The sequence below is a fragment of the Amia ocellicauda genome, chromosome 1 (assembly GCF_036373705.1).
Source record: "Amia ocellicauda isolate fAmiCal2 chromosome 1, fAmiCal2.hap1, whole genome shotgun sequence".
Taxonomy (NCBI): domain Eukaryota; kingdom Metazoa; phylum Chordata; class Actinopteri; order Amiiformes; family Amiidae; genus Amia; species Amia ocellicauda.
This window is the reverse complement of record NC_089850.1, coordinates 44,297,118-44,315,796: the sequence shown is the minus strand read 5'-3', so window position 1 is coordinate 44,315,796 and position 18,679 is coordinate 44,297,118. Positions and strand designations below refer to the sequence as shown.

The 18,679-nt window shown below is 36.4% G+C and overlaps 1 protein-coding gene across 1 annotated transcript in view; it reads left to right on the top strand.

Moving 5' to 3' along the window:
- The window catches only part of disp1 (dispatched homolog 1 (Drosophila)), an 83,643-nt gene that overhangs the window by 8,077 nt on the left and 56,887 nt on the right, over positions 1 to 18,679 (top strand). Inside the window, exon 2 of the mRNA XM_066706152.1 lies at positions 15,964 to 16,046. The gene's annotated coding sequence lies outside the window, so the exon portion shown is untranslated. The remainder of the gene's footprint in view (positions 1 to 15,963; positions 16,047 to 18,679) is intronic.

The following is an 18,679-nucleotide window of genomic DNA, read 5'->3' as shown; positions in this document are numbered from 1 at the left end:
GCAGAATTAGGCAACATTTTTGTTTGAAAAGCTCTTTACCTATTAAAACAATAAATGTTGTGTGGGACCCATGTATACCTTTCTACTACAGTGTCTTCTACTTGTATACTTATTCCATTTGTATATAAGATTTAAATAGGCTAATGCTTAACTGGAACTGTGATGCAGTTTGTCATGTTGGAACAACTATGAACCTTTTAGCACTTTATTTAATTACTAACTTTGATGAGCATTATTAAAGCAAAATTTATTTTTCACTGTTCATGATATTGTCGCTTTCTTGGAACACTTAGTGTATGACTAGAGGCTTTTTCTCTGTCTTTAAATTGTAAGTAGATCAGCCATAAATAAAATTAATTATCGTACGGTGTCTGTTATTCTACCCTTGATAGAGTCAAGGCCCAGTCCCAGCTTTAGGCTTTGATCCAACTATAAACGCCCTGGATGTTGTCTTAACATTTGCAAGGAAGCAGAATTGTATGCATCTTTTTTGTATTAATTCCACTTCACATCAAAGATTTCATGAATGCAATTGAACATAACACATGATAACCACCACACAAAAGTGTACAACACAATGTCTTCTGTCTTGTTTGTTTTGCACTGTTAAGGTGGGTTTATTTGAAGACCAGTTTAATTTTTACAATCTAATTCTTCCTCTGTTTATTATGATGATTTTTTTTTAACCTCCACTTCAATTCCTTTCACTAGGGTTTCTGCTTTTCTGAAACTCCTTTCTTTTAAAGTATTGTATTCTTTGAAGTTATGTGGCATGCTGCAATAACTGTAATTTAAAATGGTTTCAGAATTGATTTCTTGGCAAGAATATAGGCAAAATGGTATATAGGCAAAGGCTAAAATAATAAACTAAATGGCATCATCATAAGGCTTACATGAATGGACTTGAATTGGGTGCAGTTACAGAAAATGTCCTTCTAATTTCTGGTAATTTATAGCATTCAAATAACTAACCTATGTTTGGGATGCATCATGTTTTTGAGTTAATTACTTTTAAGAAAACAACTAAACAACTTAAATGGGAAAGAATATATGCAAATGTGTTTAACCTTTGACCTGTTTGTTGTAAGTCTGAAAGGTGGTTTACTGTTAGTTATTTAAGAACAAGTGCTGAACATACATGCTTTTAACCTGTAGATGTTGCTACACCTGTTAAATACATGATAAATAGTCAGATAGTATAAACATTTACTGTAAACACTGTACAGAAATAATTTCCCAAGGCTACTTACACAGGTATAGCATATAACTGTATGTCATATAACTATAATGTAACTATAATATGTAATCCGTTTCCTTTATACTGTTTCACTCACGTGGGTAAGATAGAGCACATGTAAACACATACCGGGTATTAGGGACTTTTTTGCCATTGTCTGGAATGCAGTTAAAATGCACATGGATTTCCCACCAGTGATCAAGTTAAAGTAAAATCCTTAATGTATTTATTTAATCTGATTTTCCTTACAGAAAATCTGATTTTTTTACATCAATTGAGGGGTTCCATTCTGAGGTCGTCTTCGAAGCTGTTCTGCCTGTTTACAGAACAGTGTAAGGAGCTCTTCACATCACTTAAGCAGAGAACTTTAATACACCTCATATTAATTTGTTTATAAGAGCAGAGGCTGCAGATAATGTAGCTGAGTTTATGTGTACTGTTAACATCCCAGTGTTTCTAAAAGGAGCATAACATACTGCAGCCATACTACACTGACCTTGTTTAGAAGGGCTTCTATATAATGGGTACAAGCCTTTTCACTTTTTTCCCTTGGCTAGGAGTGAATTTGACAAAGTGTCAGACTGAGAGAGAAACATTTGGATTAAATCCATAGATTACCAAGCTTTTTTATTCTAGCTTTAAGTTCTAGAGCATTACGTTCTAGAACCTCATTCACAGCCCTGAATATAGGAGAGGCTATCTGACCTATAGGCCAGGAATCTCTCTAGTTCATGATGAGAGAGAAGCAACCTCAAAAATCTGCTTGATTGAATCCAGTGTTCGAATCAAGACCATAAGGAGTTTATGGTCTTCTTGACAGCTCGTATGTTCCAAGTTACATTCTGAAGCATTGCACTCTTCATTTAAGTATTTAACCTATTCTCTAACATGTAGCATAACAGTGCATAGCTGTCCTTCTCTTTTCTTGCCTGCTATTTCAGGCTACCCAGCAGCTGTCACTGTTTGTATAATTGAAATGCTTTGGATGCTGGAAGGAAACAGGTGCTATGTATTAGTTCCACTATTTATTTGCCAAAAAATGTGGACTGGAGTCAATAGAGTTGTCAGAGCATGTCATAATAAATCACATCTTGACTTTTAAATTGACCACTGCTACAAACTATCACCTCTCCTCCCAAGGAAAGATTAAACTCTTTGAGTAGTGTTCCCTGTGGATTAAATTAAACCCCCAGCACACTTTTTTTAACTGCCTGTGTTCATTTCATAGGTGTAGGTGTTACAAATGTATCAAACCAAGCTATGCTATTGTTACTTTACCCCCAAAATACAACTGTGTAACCTGAAATAATTGGCTGATTTAAAGCCAAAGATATTCATTACATGATTAAAGTTGTGTATGCCCCTCCCCCCCCGCCCCAAATAAAATAAAACAACTGTCCCAGAAAGACTTGGATCATGCCAGTGTACCCTCTGAATGAAAGTTGGCTTGTTTAACGTTATTTCCAGACACTGGCGTCGCAATGGCCCAGGCTTAAGAGTTGGTGAAAGACTTGATCCCCAAGGAAAGGTGAACCAATTAGTGTGAGCTGAAGGAATGGAGGACATGTGGAATGTGTCCATCAGCATTGAGTCCCATACAGCCACCCTCCTTTCAACACTTTATATGTCTTTTTTGCCAGTAGCCTCATTTATATCAATGTCGATCAAATTGCAGACTTTTAATTGCATGTAACTACTCTTTAGCTCACTAATTTGCATTGTGCTTATTTTAGTTAATTTAAATTAAATCTGTGTCCTTCCCAAAATGATACAAAATCTAGGATGTTTTTCCTTTCACCCTTCTTGCATTTGCATCAGTATTTTTCTTTTTAACCTTAAGGTAGCTACAATATGCTCTGCATTACATATGCGGGAACGTTATAATTTATTATAATTAGGAACATTTTTAAAAAGCAGGTCATCTTCAAAGAACGCTTTTTGCTCGCACGCTTGCCAGTATTAAGTGATTTGACCTATTCTATGTAGTTATCATAATCTTTTTTTTTTTTCTTTGCAAATTCTGGATCTATGCCTATCAGGATGTCAGTTTTAGATTAAGGCTGGCGTCACCCGGCAATTATTTAGTCCTGCACTATCGCATTCCTGTATATGTAAACCATCTGAAATCGATGCTTACTGCTGCAGCTTGATGTCTGTAAAATATTTTATTTGTGAGCATTTTATAAAATAAATGATCAGTTTTCATGATGTCATTAGATTACCATTTTGTTGACTTAAACGGTTGCCAATTCCCCCCCTCCCCTGCCATGAAAAATGTCATATTCTTTTTTAAGAGCATATAAATATGTGCAAATTTTTCAAGCTCCATTTTATGTACATTTTCTACTAGTGTGTAACTGAAGTGAACATTGAGATGCATCTCCATGTAATGCATTATAAAGATTGGTTTTAACTCTTTAGTAAAAGAGGCAAATGGTTCAGACTGTTTCCAACCTAGTGCAGTCCATATGCTGTTACTGAATACATAGTTGTAAATAGGGACAATCGTATCGCCTTCCATTGTTTGTCTTTCAGAGCAGATATTTAGCAGGTGCAACCCCACAGGCTCAAAGAATGCATTTTTAAGCACTGTTTCTTAATCTTTCAGACAAAACAGTGCAGTGTGTAAATTTCATAAGAAAAGCAGCAGTGTGTGTGTGTGTGTCTATGTATATATGTATGTATGTATGTATATATATATATATATATATATATGTGTGTATGTATATATATATATATATATATATATATATGTGTGTATATATATATATGTGTGTATATATATATATATATATATATATATATATATATATATATATATATATATATATAATATATTGTGTCAGATGCAACCCAGATACAGGTTTGTCACCCTAAACTACCGTGTTAAGTGAAAATGGGATATTGGAGTGGTGTTGAGTCTACGCATTGTAACTGCTCTTTGCTGTTGGATTTTCAATGGTCTTTAAAATGATAGAAAAAAAAATGCATGTATAATTCCATTTCCCCTGCCAAAATCCATTTTAATTTCTTTGTATCTGTTATAGCTCTTGGTGTCTTGGAACATGTCTTTGTGTCTTGGCCTACAAAACTCCCTCCTGACAAAGTTAAATTACCTATTCAAAGGACTGATGACTCCTGAAAAATATTTTCACACAGGTTTTACTTTTCTTCTTTTCCACACTAGGTATCCAGATGTCTGAGTTTTGTACAATAAGACACAAACTAATAAATTCATGTAAATCATACCTGCTTGCTAGATCCCCTGCTAGCAGCAGAGAACATTTTTACTCTCCAAATAAGTATAGGTTTGAGCACATGTCTGTCTGAACAGAGGCCTTCAAGATTCATTAAGACCTCAAAGAGTACTGATTCATGTTGTCAGCATACCTACCAAAAATCCTGAAATCTGTGAAACCTGCTGTAGAAAGATCTCATCTTTGTAGTTTTCAAAAATGTAAAAAGTGGATTATGAGTGTGTGATCACTTGGTACACTTGGTTCAAATTGCTTACACAATACATTACTACATTTCTAAGGTCTCATTTTTTTATTTAGGCTAGTTAATTATACTTTAACAGTGTAGGTTTTACTATGTTAACCGGAAAAAAATAAATGTATGAATTATTTTCTTCACAATCATAAATATACCTTTTCTTTTTAATTTGTCTAAATGGAAGCCAATCATTTAAGGACTAAGTGCTTTACCCCTTGCTGCTGCCTTAAGATAAGCTGGTTAAATATTTGTATTTCTGTCATAGAACGGCAGCAACAAGGCTAACTGTTCCATTGTAGTACAGGGGAAACTAGCCCAGGATGAAACCAGGCAATGTTTTTGCTAAACCCGGATATTTATAAACAGTCGCTTTTTAAAACTCTCTCTATTTATACTCTGGAAATGAGGCTGGCTTCAGGTGGATTGCCAAGGGTCTGTCAGAGGAAACTGCTGATGAGGAAAGGAACGCCAGCTTCTGCAAAGTTGGGAATACTCCTTTTACTGGAATTAGGAAATTGAATGCCAGTACAAGAGAACATCATGTTAAGCTAGCATACATGAATAGTATCCTTAAATTTGCTTGTGTTTGTTGTTAATTTTACAATTGGTGATGAATGAATTCTAGCATTTCTGCTTTCTAAGTGGCCCAGATATCACTTGCTTAATATACAAAGTTTGCAGTGCTGTAGAAAGTATATTCAGTTTAAAAAAGGTGGGAACTGCTGTCACATTTCAATATAATTTCTATACATTTTCAGAAGGTCCTTTTGATAACAAGCTGCTGTTCGCTGTGTTTGTTCAACTCCTGTTAGTTCATAAACTAATCTTGGTAGGTATTCATATTTTCAGGGTTAAATACACCCAATGCATGCATATAGTCTGGAGTGTTTTATAAGAGATGCATAAGATTCAGTGGATGTATGACTCAGTAGAAAGACTTTAATGGGCAACAACTGGCCCCTGTTGAGAGCCGGGAGAGTATTATAAAGTGTTGCTTCAGCCAAGAAAAAAGCAACAGCTGATTCATGAAGCATATTAATACATGACAAAGCTTTTGGAGGTACATGGATCATGAGCCTTTAAAACTAGTCTCTGTAAGTAAAAAAGAGAAGACAGTTTAGATTGGGTTTGTGCTGAAACATGACTGCCTATTAAAAAAAAAAAAAAAAAAAAAAAAAGACCAGGGGACCTGACACTGAACGGTGTTAAACAAACCTCTGGGTTTTTGGCTTGGACGGCTTCTGCCTGGCTTCAGTAAGAGCATTAGTAATGGGATTCTCTGTAAACCTGGCTTGCCTTCAATCCACACAAGGAATGTGGCCCATTTCCAAGACTTGATAGTGCAATGCTGGCCTCTGCTCTTTTTGCCTGCAGGTTTAGTCGTCCGTTTACTACCCTCTGGCTTTTCGGACAGTTTTATCAGGTTTTGGAGCTTATTCTGTATTTTTAAGGGTCAACATAAAGAAGATGTGCCTTTAAGCACCTGATATGGAGAGTGTGTGATGATCCGAAGAGATCATGGTCACTCTCCTTGCTTAAAATTCCCTGAGTAGTTGTTTTGCTCCTCTTTCAAAATTTGTTCTGGTTCCAGTTCCAGGTTGAGGGTGGGGGTTTTGTTTCAAGATGGTCAGATTAGTGTTTAATAAATGTACGTTGTAAATGTTAAATTCAATAAAAATATAAAGATATATTATGGCTTATGACAGTAGCATCATATCTTCTAAAATATAGCCTATGGCTTCATGACTTTTTAATAGGAGAATTTGAGTGCTGGACAAAATGGCTAACTTAATTTAATTGTTTTTTTGTTTTTTTACTCCAGAACAAATGTGTCTTTCAGTTTTCTCAAAGTAATTGTAAAAGTTTAAAAGTGCAAATCTGCCAAGAGGCAATAAGTCACTCCAATACGGTTTATTAAAATGGTGTGTCAGTTATGTGCAGTTAGAAAAAGTGGGGTGATTTTGGAACTCCATCAAACGCTTTGAACGCCGCCCTGATCGCTATCTTGGACAGAGATACTCCTGGTCAATAAAGCCAAAGCCGTGCAGTTTTTATAGGTAACTTAACTCCTCTATAGCTTAAGACCTGTGAACTGTTTTCTTACAACAGATAAGATAATACATGATTCAGTTAACTGATTAAAGGCTTAGGTAGAATGAAAACCAGGAGATCTTGTAGCTTTCCAGATCCAGGAGTGAGGATAGCTGGCTGGAGTAATGAGGTGTTAGTGGTATGATGTGCTCTTATAAGATTATACGGTGCTCAGCGTAGCATGTGTCAATACTATAATGCCTGCCTTGGGATTAGGTAGTTTTGTATTTTTTGTGTGCCTGGGTCTAGTGCTGTTGAAGGTTTTTTGTGCACTCACTAGCAGGCGGTTTTGTTTTTTTGGCTACAATATCATCTTCTGAAGCAGCACAGCACCCAGTCCTGCTTTGATTATTCAGTTTTGTGGATTATATTTTGGATGTGATTGTCGATGTGCGGTGAACAGTATGTTTGTTTTGGAAAATGTTTACACGTTGTTAAGCCCACTTTTCTTGTAAGCTTGGGGAGACTTCTCAAAACAAAGACCCTTCAGAGTAAAACGGGTACACACTGCCAGAGCCTCATTACACCCATCCCTCCTGTGCTTGAGCTCGACTCAGTCTTACCTCACAGTTTCTGACACGGACTCCAGAAAGTGACAGTCATTGCCAGCAGGCATGATGGTTTGCGATGGAATTATTATTTTTTTCTCTTAACTGTGAACCCACTGTTTCAGTATTCACCCCAAACACTTCTAGGCATAAAAAAACTTGGAAGGGATCACATTTTCATGATCTGCTTCAAGTTCCACGGCTGTAATATTAATATCAATGTAAATGTATGGCAGAAATGCTCTTTGAGGTCCATGTTTGCTGCTAAGAGATGTTTTTTCACAACTGTCTTTAATAAGAGATACATTAATAGTGAAGTAACACACTGCGTTTCTGTGACATTTTGAGACTATTCACAATGGTCAGATTCACAGCATATGTTCATGGATATCTTTTGGGGGCATTGCTTTACTCATATAGGCTAAACTTTAAGGATTATTTTTGGTTTTCCTAATGGCGGTTTCTGTAGGTCCTCAGTTTTTTGGGCTAGGATGGCAATTGTGTGCAAATTGTGTGAATGAATTTGGTCTATGTGTGTGTGTATATATGCATACAGCTATATTTGTATTATTATTCATTAAGTCCAAGTGATTTCCTGTTGTCTTACTTTTTTAAGGTGCACTAAGTGGTCTTACTGTAGTAAATCAAGGGGATTTATTACATGCATCATGTCTGACTGGAATAACATCTATCTGTGGCTTTTGTTTTTGAAGCACACAACCAGGTGTTAGGATTTTTCTTTTGACTGATGGATTACAGCTGCTATAAGTGAATGGAATAGCCTGTTTTGTTAGAACACTAGCTTTGGTAAACCACCACCTTCCCCCAACTAACCCAGCATTTTGTGTATGCTTTTGTAATTACATTGATCTTGAAAGGTTTACGATCTGCTGATGCGGTCTATGGCATTTCAGCGTGGTTTTGATTAAAGAGCCTTGTTTTCATATCCTACATTCACAGCTAACTGTGCACCTCTCGGGTTTCCAGTAATTGGGATTTTTCACATGGCTGTTGACCAGAGAAGTGCAGTCGTATGGTTTGAGGCTTCACAACATTGCCAAATGGTTCTTCTCCTTGATGAAGTGGAAGAGATTGTCAAGTCACAGGTGTGGAGTATACTGGAAACAGATGCTAGCCCCCCCCCCCTTATTTCAGAACAAGAAAAGTAAGGTTAAAGCACTGTGAGATGAAGCACAGATGTGTGCTTGAAGATAACATATATATATATATATATATATATATATATATATATTAAAAAAAAAAAAAAAAGTTTTGGGCATTCAAAAATGTATGCAGATTGAAATGTGAATTCATTTTTGTTACAGTTCTGAATGTGCAGGACATTTGTGAGTCAGCCCGTTTGTTGGGGAGTATGTGGAGTATGTTATCAGTAATAGCCCTGTCAAACCTCTGTCTCATATAAGCACTCTGCTGTTGGCACTCTATATTTAAGGTGTGAAAAGAACTGGATTGATTGACAGTGCACATCTCATAGGAAAAATACATATGTCTCTATCTTTCCAAAACTGGCGGGCGAGTGGTAACGGTGAGCTGGATCAAATGATGTCTGCTGTAGCTTTAAAAAAATGAATGAAAAGCCTACATTTTGCTATACTGCAATGAGGGGGTATTTGACTACAAATTAATTTCAATCTATCTTGCAAATGGAATATGCCACAGATTGTATTAAAACATGGTTTCACATAAAAAATGTAATTGCCATACAGTATGACTTTTCCAATCTTAGTCAATTTGTAATTATTTCTAAATGCACTGCTATTAATGAACCTCTGTGGTAGCAGGAGTCCCCCACCCACCCACATTTCAGTATTCAGTCCTTTGGGGCTAGGCATGGATGTTTTTGTTCAACATTAAGGAACAACTTTTTATTTTTTTAACCCCCTTGCGAGCTGAGCAGGTTTCCAAATGCTTCTATTGGACCTGCGGTCTTGGGTTGTAGTTTTTTGTAGATTAATTTCATTATTTGGCATCCAGTTCTCCCTCAAGGTGCTCTCTTAAATTGTTGTATGCCACTGAGCTATAATGGGTCAAAGGACCCTTTTTCTTTCTGGACTATTTTTGCTATTATTCCATTGTTTTCAGTTACAATTGTTTCCTCTGAGGCAATACATTTGTCATCAGAGAGAAATCTCTCATCCTGTTTCCAGTATGTTGAAGGATGAAAGAAAATGACAGGTTGCTAGTGTTAGCATTGCCTTGGCAGCTCCGTGTCTGACACAAGGGCGGAGGGAGAGGAAAGGTGCATTATTAAAGGGTTGAAAGGCATCAGGAAATTTACATGGTTTAGCTTTAATGGTTTCAGGTTTAAGCACAGATAATTCTGTGCTTTTCATATCTACCTGAGGGATTTCCACCAAGACTTTACAAAGCCTAGTTTAACAACACCTGTCATTTGACCACCTCGCCGGGCTTACATTAAAGGTACATGTGGCTTTTGGTTTTTGGTCATATCTGACTGAAAATTAGCTTCTGTGCTTCACATGAAATGAAAAAAAAGAAACGTATTAAAAATGTCAAATTTGGCTACATTTCTGATTTTCTTATGAAAAAACATATGGTATGAATGGGTTTTGTTGAACCTCATCGCCTCCGTAAGCATAGATTTAACTTGAAAGATGAGCTGGTGTGTTTAACTCTAGTATGGACCCTTTTATAAATGTTGCAGGATCAATGCAAGACAGTAGCAGTCCGTCCTGCCCTCAGCTTTGTGAGTCTTACAATTGGCTCAGTATCTTTCATAGCCCCAAGCAAACCTATTTATCAATGCTGCTATGGAGGAAGAAACGGATGGGTTGATAATGACCCAGAGTAGTGGTACAAAATTCCCTGATGTAGTCATGCAGGACTGACCTTTACCCACAACTCGATCTATCACAGCTTGAGAAGAAGAAGAGGAAGAGGAGAAGACTACCTTCTTTCATTTGCTTAATAATTTAGTGGGGGATGGGAGGAATTTTCAGTCTTGTAATATTTTGAAAATGTAAATCACCCTTGGTAAGAGCAACAGCTAATAAACAAATAAACACATAAAATAAAATATCTTTATTCAGGAATTACATTATTTTCAAATTCTTTGTTAGGCCCTTATTTTGTGATCAAATTGTAATTAAACCTACTTAAAACCAGGATATTTTTACTTTAAGGAAACCAATCCAGGCTTCACTCAATTGAGTTTTTTTTTTTTTTTTTTTTTTTCCCTCCATGAGATTTTGAGGATTGCGTTGCCAGGGCTGGCAGGGAGATATGCAGCAGTGAAATGCCAGCTGCTTGGGCCATGATGGTGAAAATCCCAGATCCCACTGTGGAATTCTGCTGGTTGCCATGTAGGGAGTCCCGTTAGTCCAAATAGATTTGAAATGGATAGGTCACATCTGTGCTGAAACACTAGCAACTGTTTACAAGTAAAAGGATAAGAACTAGAAGATGACAAAGTAATTCCTTCCTTGTATCGTTACCACACGTAAACTAATGGGAGATCCTTTATCAGGAGCATGAAAGGTTGTGTTTCTGTGTCCTGCTTGTATATTGCTGTGTATCATATCTTACACATGTAGGTTAAATGGGTGTTAAATGCATATGCCCATTATATAAGGCTGATTTTTTTAGAAATGAAATCTAACTCAGGTTAGTCTTGATTGGATTAATTTGATTGTGCCATGCTGTGATTGAGACTTCAGTTGTGAAAAAATCTAGAAAGAATTTGTAGTTTACATGCACAGTATTAATTGGGTCACTTCTCTGTATACGTTTCTGTTCAAATTATTGAAACAATTGTATATACTGTTATCTTATTTTTGTGCTGCAAGAGCCTTTTAAGCACTTACTACAGTAAACTAGGTGTATTAGTTATAGGTCAGGTGAAATAAAGTGAATTGCTTGTGGATGTATAGAATATGGGTTTGAACATCTGCAGGCCATAGTTTAGTTTTTACACTACTTTGAGTTAATTAAATGCATTACAGTATTTGTGACCTTGCAACGGTTTGATTTTTGGTTATAAGTCTCCCTTTTTTCTCCAAGGCTTTGAAAATAGCAACACAATCCACTGCTATGTCATAAATGTTATATACTGAAATCTTGTGAAGGGTTTTATCTGAAAACCTTGTATTTGTACAATGCTGGCCACACCCATAAGGTTATGATTACATATGAAATGGAGGCCTGGTTATTAAAATAATGATTTGGTTGACAGTGAATTGAACAGCAACGGTTGTTGTAACCACAACAAACACTCTGACAGAGTTAGGCGGTTTAATAACTTGGCATTTTATTGCTGTAAAACTCACATTTTTATGACAGTTTTAAACCTTGTTGAGTGTTGATGATTGATGGATTTTTCTGCTTGTAATACACACTGTGTGTATATATATATATATATATATATATATATCTGTGATACAGACACGTGTCAGAATGGCACTTACACCACTATTAAAAATAACTATAAGATATATAGCTGTTTAACTGTTTCCACAATTCCTCAACTTTATTTCTTCAACTCCATATCAAGGGCTCTTGGCAATAATTACATGCTTGCATCTCATCTCTTTTTCATGCTCAGCCAGTAAATAAATAAAATTAGGGGATGATGTCAAGTCATTTACTTTATAAATGAGCTGTATTTCGCTGACCTGTTGGTCTGTGTTTCTTTAATTTATGTGTCTAAGATGTCCATACATAACCATCAAGTCTACTGATTACTAAATTACATAAAGCCAATAGTCTATCTGTAGATTACTTTGTTCCTCATTTATACTTAGATTTTCCGGTAAACCACAAGTCTGGTGTGACTTTTTGCACAAGGGAGTGCACCGAGATTATGCCATGTAAGTGGCATTCTGACTGCAGAAATCTCATGAGACCCATGTACAGTCCTGCTCCAGTTAAATGTACATTAATCATGAGAAAGTGATTGCCCTACCCTACCCTGCCTAAGGGACGTTCTCCTCCTTTATCTTAAATTGAATGTCATGATGTGTGTGTGCTAGGTCACAATGTCATGATGTGTGTGTGCTTGGTTACAATGCCATGACTGTGTTTGTAAAATCCAGCCAGTGAGCACACAATGCATGTTTTAAGTTAAAAAAATCAAAATACTCACGGTTTCTGTAATTCATTAAGAATTGGTGCCCACTATTGTATATAATGTGTTACCATATATGGTATGTATGTATGTGTTTATGTTTGTATAACCTCAAGCTTTTCTATGTTATATTGTATGTATGTGAAGCAAAAATAGATTTTTCCTCTTATAACAGCATAAAAACAAGCAAGCAAATATCATGTGCCCTAGATAAATTAGAGTAAGAAGTAAATTTGTGTAGTATAGCCTACTGTTTTTACTGTGTTTTTAAGGATTGGAGGTGACAATTAATAAACACACAGTTTTTTAATGATCTTTGTCATTTTGTCATGTCAGCTTGCAGGGAATGTGTCCTCAATGTTGCACAGATGTCACAGAAATACATTGACTTTCCTTGCTTCCACTGCGACAGTGTTTGAAGGAAGGCGTTTCTCCAGCAGATGTGAGTGATGTTGTACATGCAGCAACCTCAAGGATACTTTCCCTGCCTGAATCCATGCCGACATCTTCTGTATTAGATCAATTAAGTTATACTGGAGTTGTTTTGAATCCCATGAGGGAAGAGAAAACTGACCGACAGATAACATGGTGACATACAGGGTGACGTGTAACGATCTGTTGTAGGTCTCTCCCCATGCTTTCTAATAGGGGATGTTCAATGACTGTTTTGAAAGATTACATTTAGATCTTTCTTCAAATAATCATGTTGGTCGGTTAGAGGAGAAATCTGGAAAGCTGTTTTTGTGAGTAATGCGATGTAGACCACTGCGTAAGTCTACAAACACTGCAGTTCTGTGTTTATTTATTATTCAATTCATACCAAATGTAAAACATCACAATTTGTGCCACATTTTGTTTGACCACTTTAGCATGCACACCTATGATTGGCACCATATGTCCAATCTGAATAAGGCTCTATTCATAGCATCAGCATTGTAATTTCTGTTTCCCTTCCAGGCTGCTGGGGAAGGATTTCCGCTTCATTGCTGTAGCCCATTTAGGAGCTGGGCACTAAAAGCTAAAGCAGCGTTTTAAAGGTGCGAGTCTTGACAGTGCCAGTAATCTTAACGTTGACTCCCAAGTGACCTTATTAACAGTACGAGAGAGGCAGGAGAAAAGCGGTGGGGTGTTTTTGACCTTTTGCTCATTGGGGTTAAGGTCTCTCATACTAGAGTGGCCGTTAACGTGGAAGTGTCTTGATGTATAGCTTTTAAAACCCCAGGAAGCCTGTCAGTGTTTTTCTATTCTTCTCATTAAATGTATTTTGGTCTTGGATTTCATGGTAGACAAGATAATACTTCATTTGAAATTGTATTTTAAAACACTTGTCTTTTATTTATTTTTTGTTCTGCTTTGTTCTTCACGCCACCCCCCGATATGGGAAAATAAATGTGAAAGTGAAATCTAGTTTTGTAACACCTTCAAAGTCAGGGTTTTGAAGTCACTTTAGGTCATGTAAAGCCACAAAAGATTTTATATTTGCTGTTGTAGCACCAAAATTGGGTATACATTTCTGATCACTGGTTCACATTTGGGAATGGATTGATACAGAGCTTCACTTTTAATGCAAAATACAGTTAAAGAGGAAAGTTCTTCATGGGTTTATTTTAGACAAAGTGTTGTAAGGCAGCTGAAACCCAACCTAATGTAAAGATATGTCATGAACAGGTTATGAAGCTTGAACCTGGGGCAGCTTGCTCCAGGGCTACATGCGGAGTCACTTTAGTAGTGCTGTTGTGTTTCAAAGTCTGGTCACATGGGCCACTTCATGATGGCAACAGATAATTGAGCTGTTTCTACCGTCACTCTTCTGGCTAGGTTGATGACAAGGGAGGCAAATCTGACACCTATCAATAAACTAATGCACCAAGAATTAACGAGCTCATCATTCCAGGCCACTCGGCTCCTGATGTTATTCAAACTGTAATAGACAAAATAGGGTTTCTATTGTTATCTGATGATGTTATAATAAGAAACCCAAGAAGTTAAATCGGATTAGTAGTGTAATCAAATAATTATTTGTCTGTCCTGACCTGCTCCAGAAATAAAATACTTTTTTTTTGCAAGGCTCGTGCAAATATAATTTTAAATTTGTAATGATATTGGGAAAAAAATATCTCAGAGCTTAAAGTGACTTTGTAAATAGACTAGAATGCATGTTGTCACTGCAGTGTACTTTGAAAAACATCAGTCTAAAATGTTGTCATCTACAAGGTGACAAATCGGCAAACTTTATAATCTTTAGCATCTAGAAAAGATGCTTCTGTGACCGGGTATTTATGCAGCATTCCCCTCATTTTCCTTCTGATCAGACAGAATCTAGTCCCTGATAGCCCTGAAAGCTATAAATCTGAAAAACCAGTGCAGGAGGAGAGCAGTTCAGCTCAGCCCCACATGCCTGTGCTGTATTGCTTTAAGAGCTGGAATGGTGATGGTGATACATGACCGTGATTTTGAAATATTTACTTAATTCAGTGAGCTAAGTGGCATCAAGTAAAACTCCCTGGCATGGATGGCTGGAAAGTTTGAAGTTACATGCCAAGATCATTGTCAGACACTTGGAGAGAAGAGAGAGAAAAGGAGTAGGTAAAAAGTTTTTGTATCTAGGGATACAGAGATAAAGAATAGGAATTGAACTGGCACTGTGCTGTACGCTGCAGACGTAAGAGATGCAAAAGTAGTTGCAGTTGCTTTACAGTTATTTGAATAAATAGATGTCTTGGTGATATCTAATCTAAAAATCCTAAAACCTGCTTAACTACATATTCAGTATTGTCTAATAATGTTCTGCAAAAATGCAAGAGAACGGCATCTAACAGAGTTTAGCAGGCTTTTGTTTTCTACATGTTTTTATTGTTTATTGTTTAAGTGCAACACTGCATATGCAAAACAATCAATAGCCTCAGTTGTGAACCTTATGCCTACTGGATCTATTATCACTGGATTTCTTTCTGATCAAATATGTTATAATTTGTCCCCTGATTCTACCCAGCTGGTCTTGACATGGAGGTTTTGTGATTGCCACATTTTGAGGATGGTGCAGAGACGTCTGATTGAGAGTGAACTATTTAAAGGATGCTTCCCTGCTTCACAAAAAATGAGATGACCTGGGCAGCTTGTCTTGCCATTAAAACATAAGCAAATATTGTGTGGGAAAATAATGATAAAGGAAAGGGGACATTTTATTATTTTGAAATGTAATTTGTTTATCTTAAACAAAAAACAATATTTTCCTTTCAAAGCTGGTGCTTCTACAGCTTCATTGTGAATACTGATGGTTGGTTTGGGGCTGCTTGCCAGGGTGCTGTGCTCTGGGAATTATACACAATGTCTGACACAGCTGAGAGCACAGAAGGCAACACTTATATAAGATGGACTCTAGTGAATAATGAGGTAGTAGTACCTCTTTAAATACAAGCAATGTCTTGCAGTAAACTCTTAATGGCTTTAGCATTTAAAAACTGTAATTTTCCATTTATTTCTTGCAGTTCAATATCTGTGAGGAGAAGAAGGACATTTGCACCCCGAGCATATGAATGACTTTGTTGAAGTGATCCAAAAGTGCCCTTTGGTAAGGAATTTAATATTCTCCATTCCACCGTTGGAATAATGTTTTTCTGAACACGGGTTTCTGAAGGATATTGTTTCAGCCTGGGTTTAATGGCATGGTGTTGGAATATGAGAGAGTCAATTTGCAATCACTGATATATGTGTTTTCTGTGAAACATGTAAAATCTAGATCAATGGTAAGTCATGATTTGGTTGTAGCATAAAACTAAACTAATTAGAAGAATAATTAGAAGAAACTTGAATTTTTAAAGAATCTGAAAATATGTTGTCTGCACGTGACAGTATTTTTTGCATAGTATATTATTGCTTATTTATTTTTATAGTAGTATGCAGTAGTATCAGTGATAGCGTGTAGGTTATCCTGAGCAGTAGTACTATTTAGGTTAGGACTAGTAATATGCATCAGTGATAGTTCAGCAGTAGTAAAATACCAGGCAGGTTAGTCAATTATCCTATGTAAGGTTAAGTACATGTATGTCAAAAGCAGTGGTACTATAGAATGTAGGTTAGTATTCCTAACAGTAGTGTATATTGGTTACATTCCGATGGTATAATGCAAAATGATAAATTATCATAAATGTAATTATACTTTTAATACTTTTAAAAAGTATTTACTTTCTAATGCTCTCAAACTGACTTACAGTTCTTCACTCTAACCATGCTCATTGTGTGTCTGTTTAGTTTCTACTACTAGTACTATTGCAGCTTTTATTATCATACTATTTCATGCATCTGAAAATAGAGATGAAGTGTTGGAATGTCTGGAGGTTCTTTGCTCTGAATGTTTTGGTAGAGGATTATAATGGTTACAAGAAATGTGATCTTGGCCCTTCAATCTATCCCTGAAGTGTCAGGTTTAATCTAATTTACTCTAAAGGTAATAAGGTGGTTTCAGCAGTGTTTTGGTGAATAGTTATTTGGACTCTTTCTGCTCTGTCCCTTTTGGATTAAACTCTGCAGAGTTCTCATCACAGAGTAAACAGACTGGCAGCTGTCTTAAATAGATACAGAAATAAGGTGGTTAAGCAATTGCACAATAAGCATTGTAGTGCTTCCTAACCTTTCGTCTTTAGTGATCTTGTTTGAACTTTATCTGATGATGGTCCAGGTAAGCCAAGACATTGGGTGCTTCAGCCATCTTGAGCATACATGATTTGTATACTTCAGTAGCTTGTTTGCTAAGCAAATGTGTAGCAAGCAAACTTACTTTAGATAATCTTATTATTGCAATAATAGAAACCTGAATCTTTTAAAGAATGCTGATTTTACTTTAAAATGTAAATGGAGACAAATCTACTTGATTTCAACAAAACAAGAAATATAGTAAATGTACCTTTCTCATAATACTGATGGCAAAACTATTTTCATATGAAACATTTTGTTTATATCATTATCATCAGCCTTTATCAATCTACTGCTGGGTGAAGGCATGCCAGCAAAGCTTATAATTTAATCTTCCCATCTTTTATGCTGTCTTTTAGGTATTTTGTCATCTCTTGGGATACAATCTGTGTGTCATATACTTTGTGTTCTCGGATCCATGCATTTGTTTTTCTGTTGTGTGTATGGATGCACAACCTGATTTTGATGTGTTGCTCTTCTTCCAGGAACAACAACAAAAGTGTGTGTGTGTGTGTAACATTCTTTGTATCACAGTCACAGGAGAGTACAGTATGACACAGGTGTAATATAAAATTTGAGCTATGACTAAATCTGCATCAGCTAGAGGCCATGTAAAAACTCTCAAATGAATATTGAAGGCTACAAGTCCCCTCACCTACCCCTCCCCCACTTCCTTGTTCCTGCATTGCCCCTACCCTCCCCTAGACATGTCCATACAGGGCCTACAAAAATAAAACACTTTTCCCTGCAACCCAGTAATGCAAAGCCAAGGTAAAGACCGGTTTCTGTTTCGCCTGTCTGTCGCACAAGAAGCGTTGTGCCGAGCCTTTGGAATACATTCCTGTGTTCTTTTGTTTAGTTTAGTTTTTTTCTTTTTTCTCCAAAGGTGTATTTCAGTTCTTCATGGAAACATGTTTTCAGATGAGCTCTTCAGAGGCCTGTGTAAAACTAAAGACATTAAGGGAGAATCTTAGAGATTTCACTGGATGTGCAAGAGGGTGTGAATATCAGATTTGTGAGTTAGACCAAGTTGGATTTTATTTTTAATGGTTAATAAATTAGATTAGCAAGCTCAATTTTAATCACTAGGTGATTTATGCATTTTCCAAGTTTTTTATTTGCATAGGCGTAACTACAGATATCACGATTGTAATGTTTGTTACATTGTGATGCTGTTCAGTGAAATTTTAATTGCCAGTCTCCAACGCTGCTCAGGTGACAACAGTTTCCAGGCATGTTACCATGCTCTCACTTACATGCTGTTAATGTACATTCATTGAGAAAGGTGGTGGAAAGGGAACCGTTTCATGCGTTTCATTTTTATGATTATTAACCCATACCTCACGTAATGAAATCACAAGTATTTTTTATATTGTATTTTGGTCATAATGCACTGATTGTATGTGGAAGTATTTATCCTTTAAAGAAGGATGCCTCTTTAAGACCCCCCCTTTCAAGGTTGTAGTGCTACTGCAAAATCTCAATTTTACCAAAATAAAAATTAAAAAAACA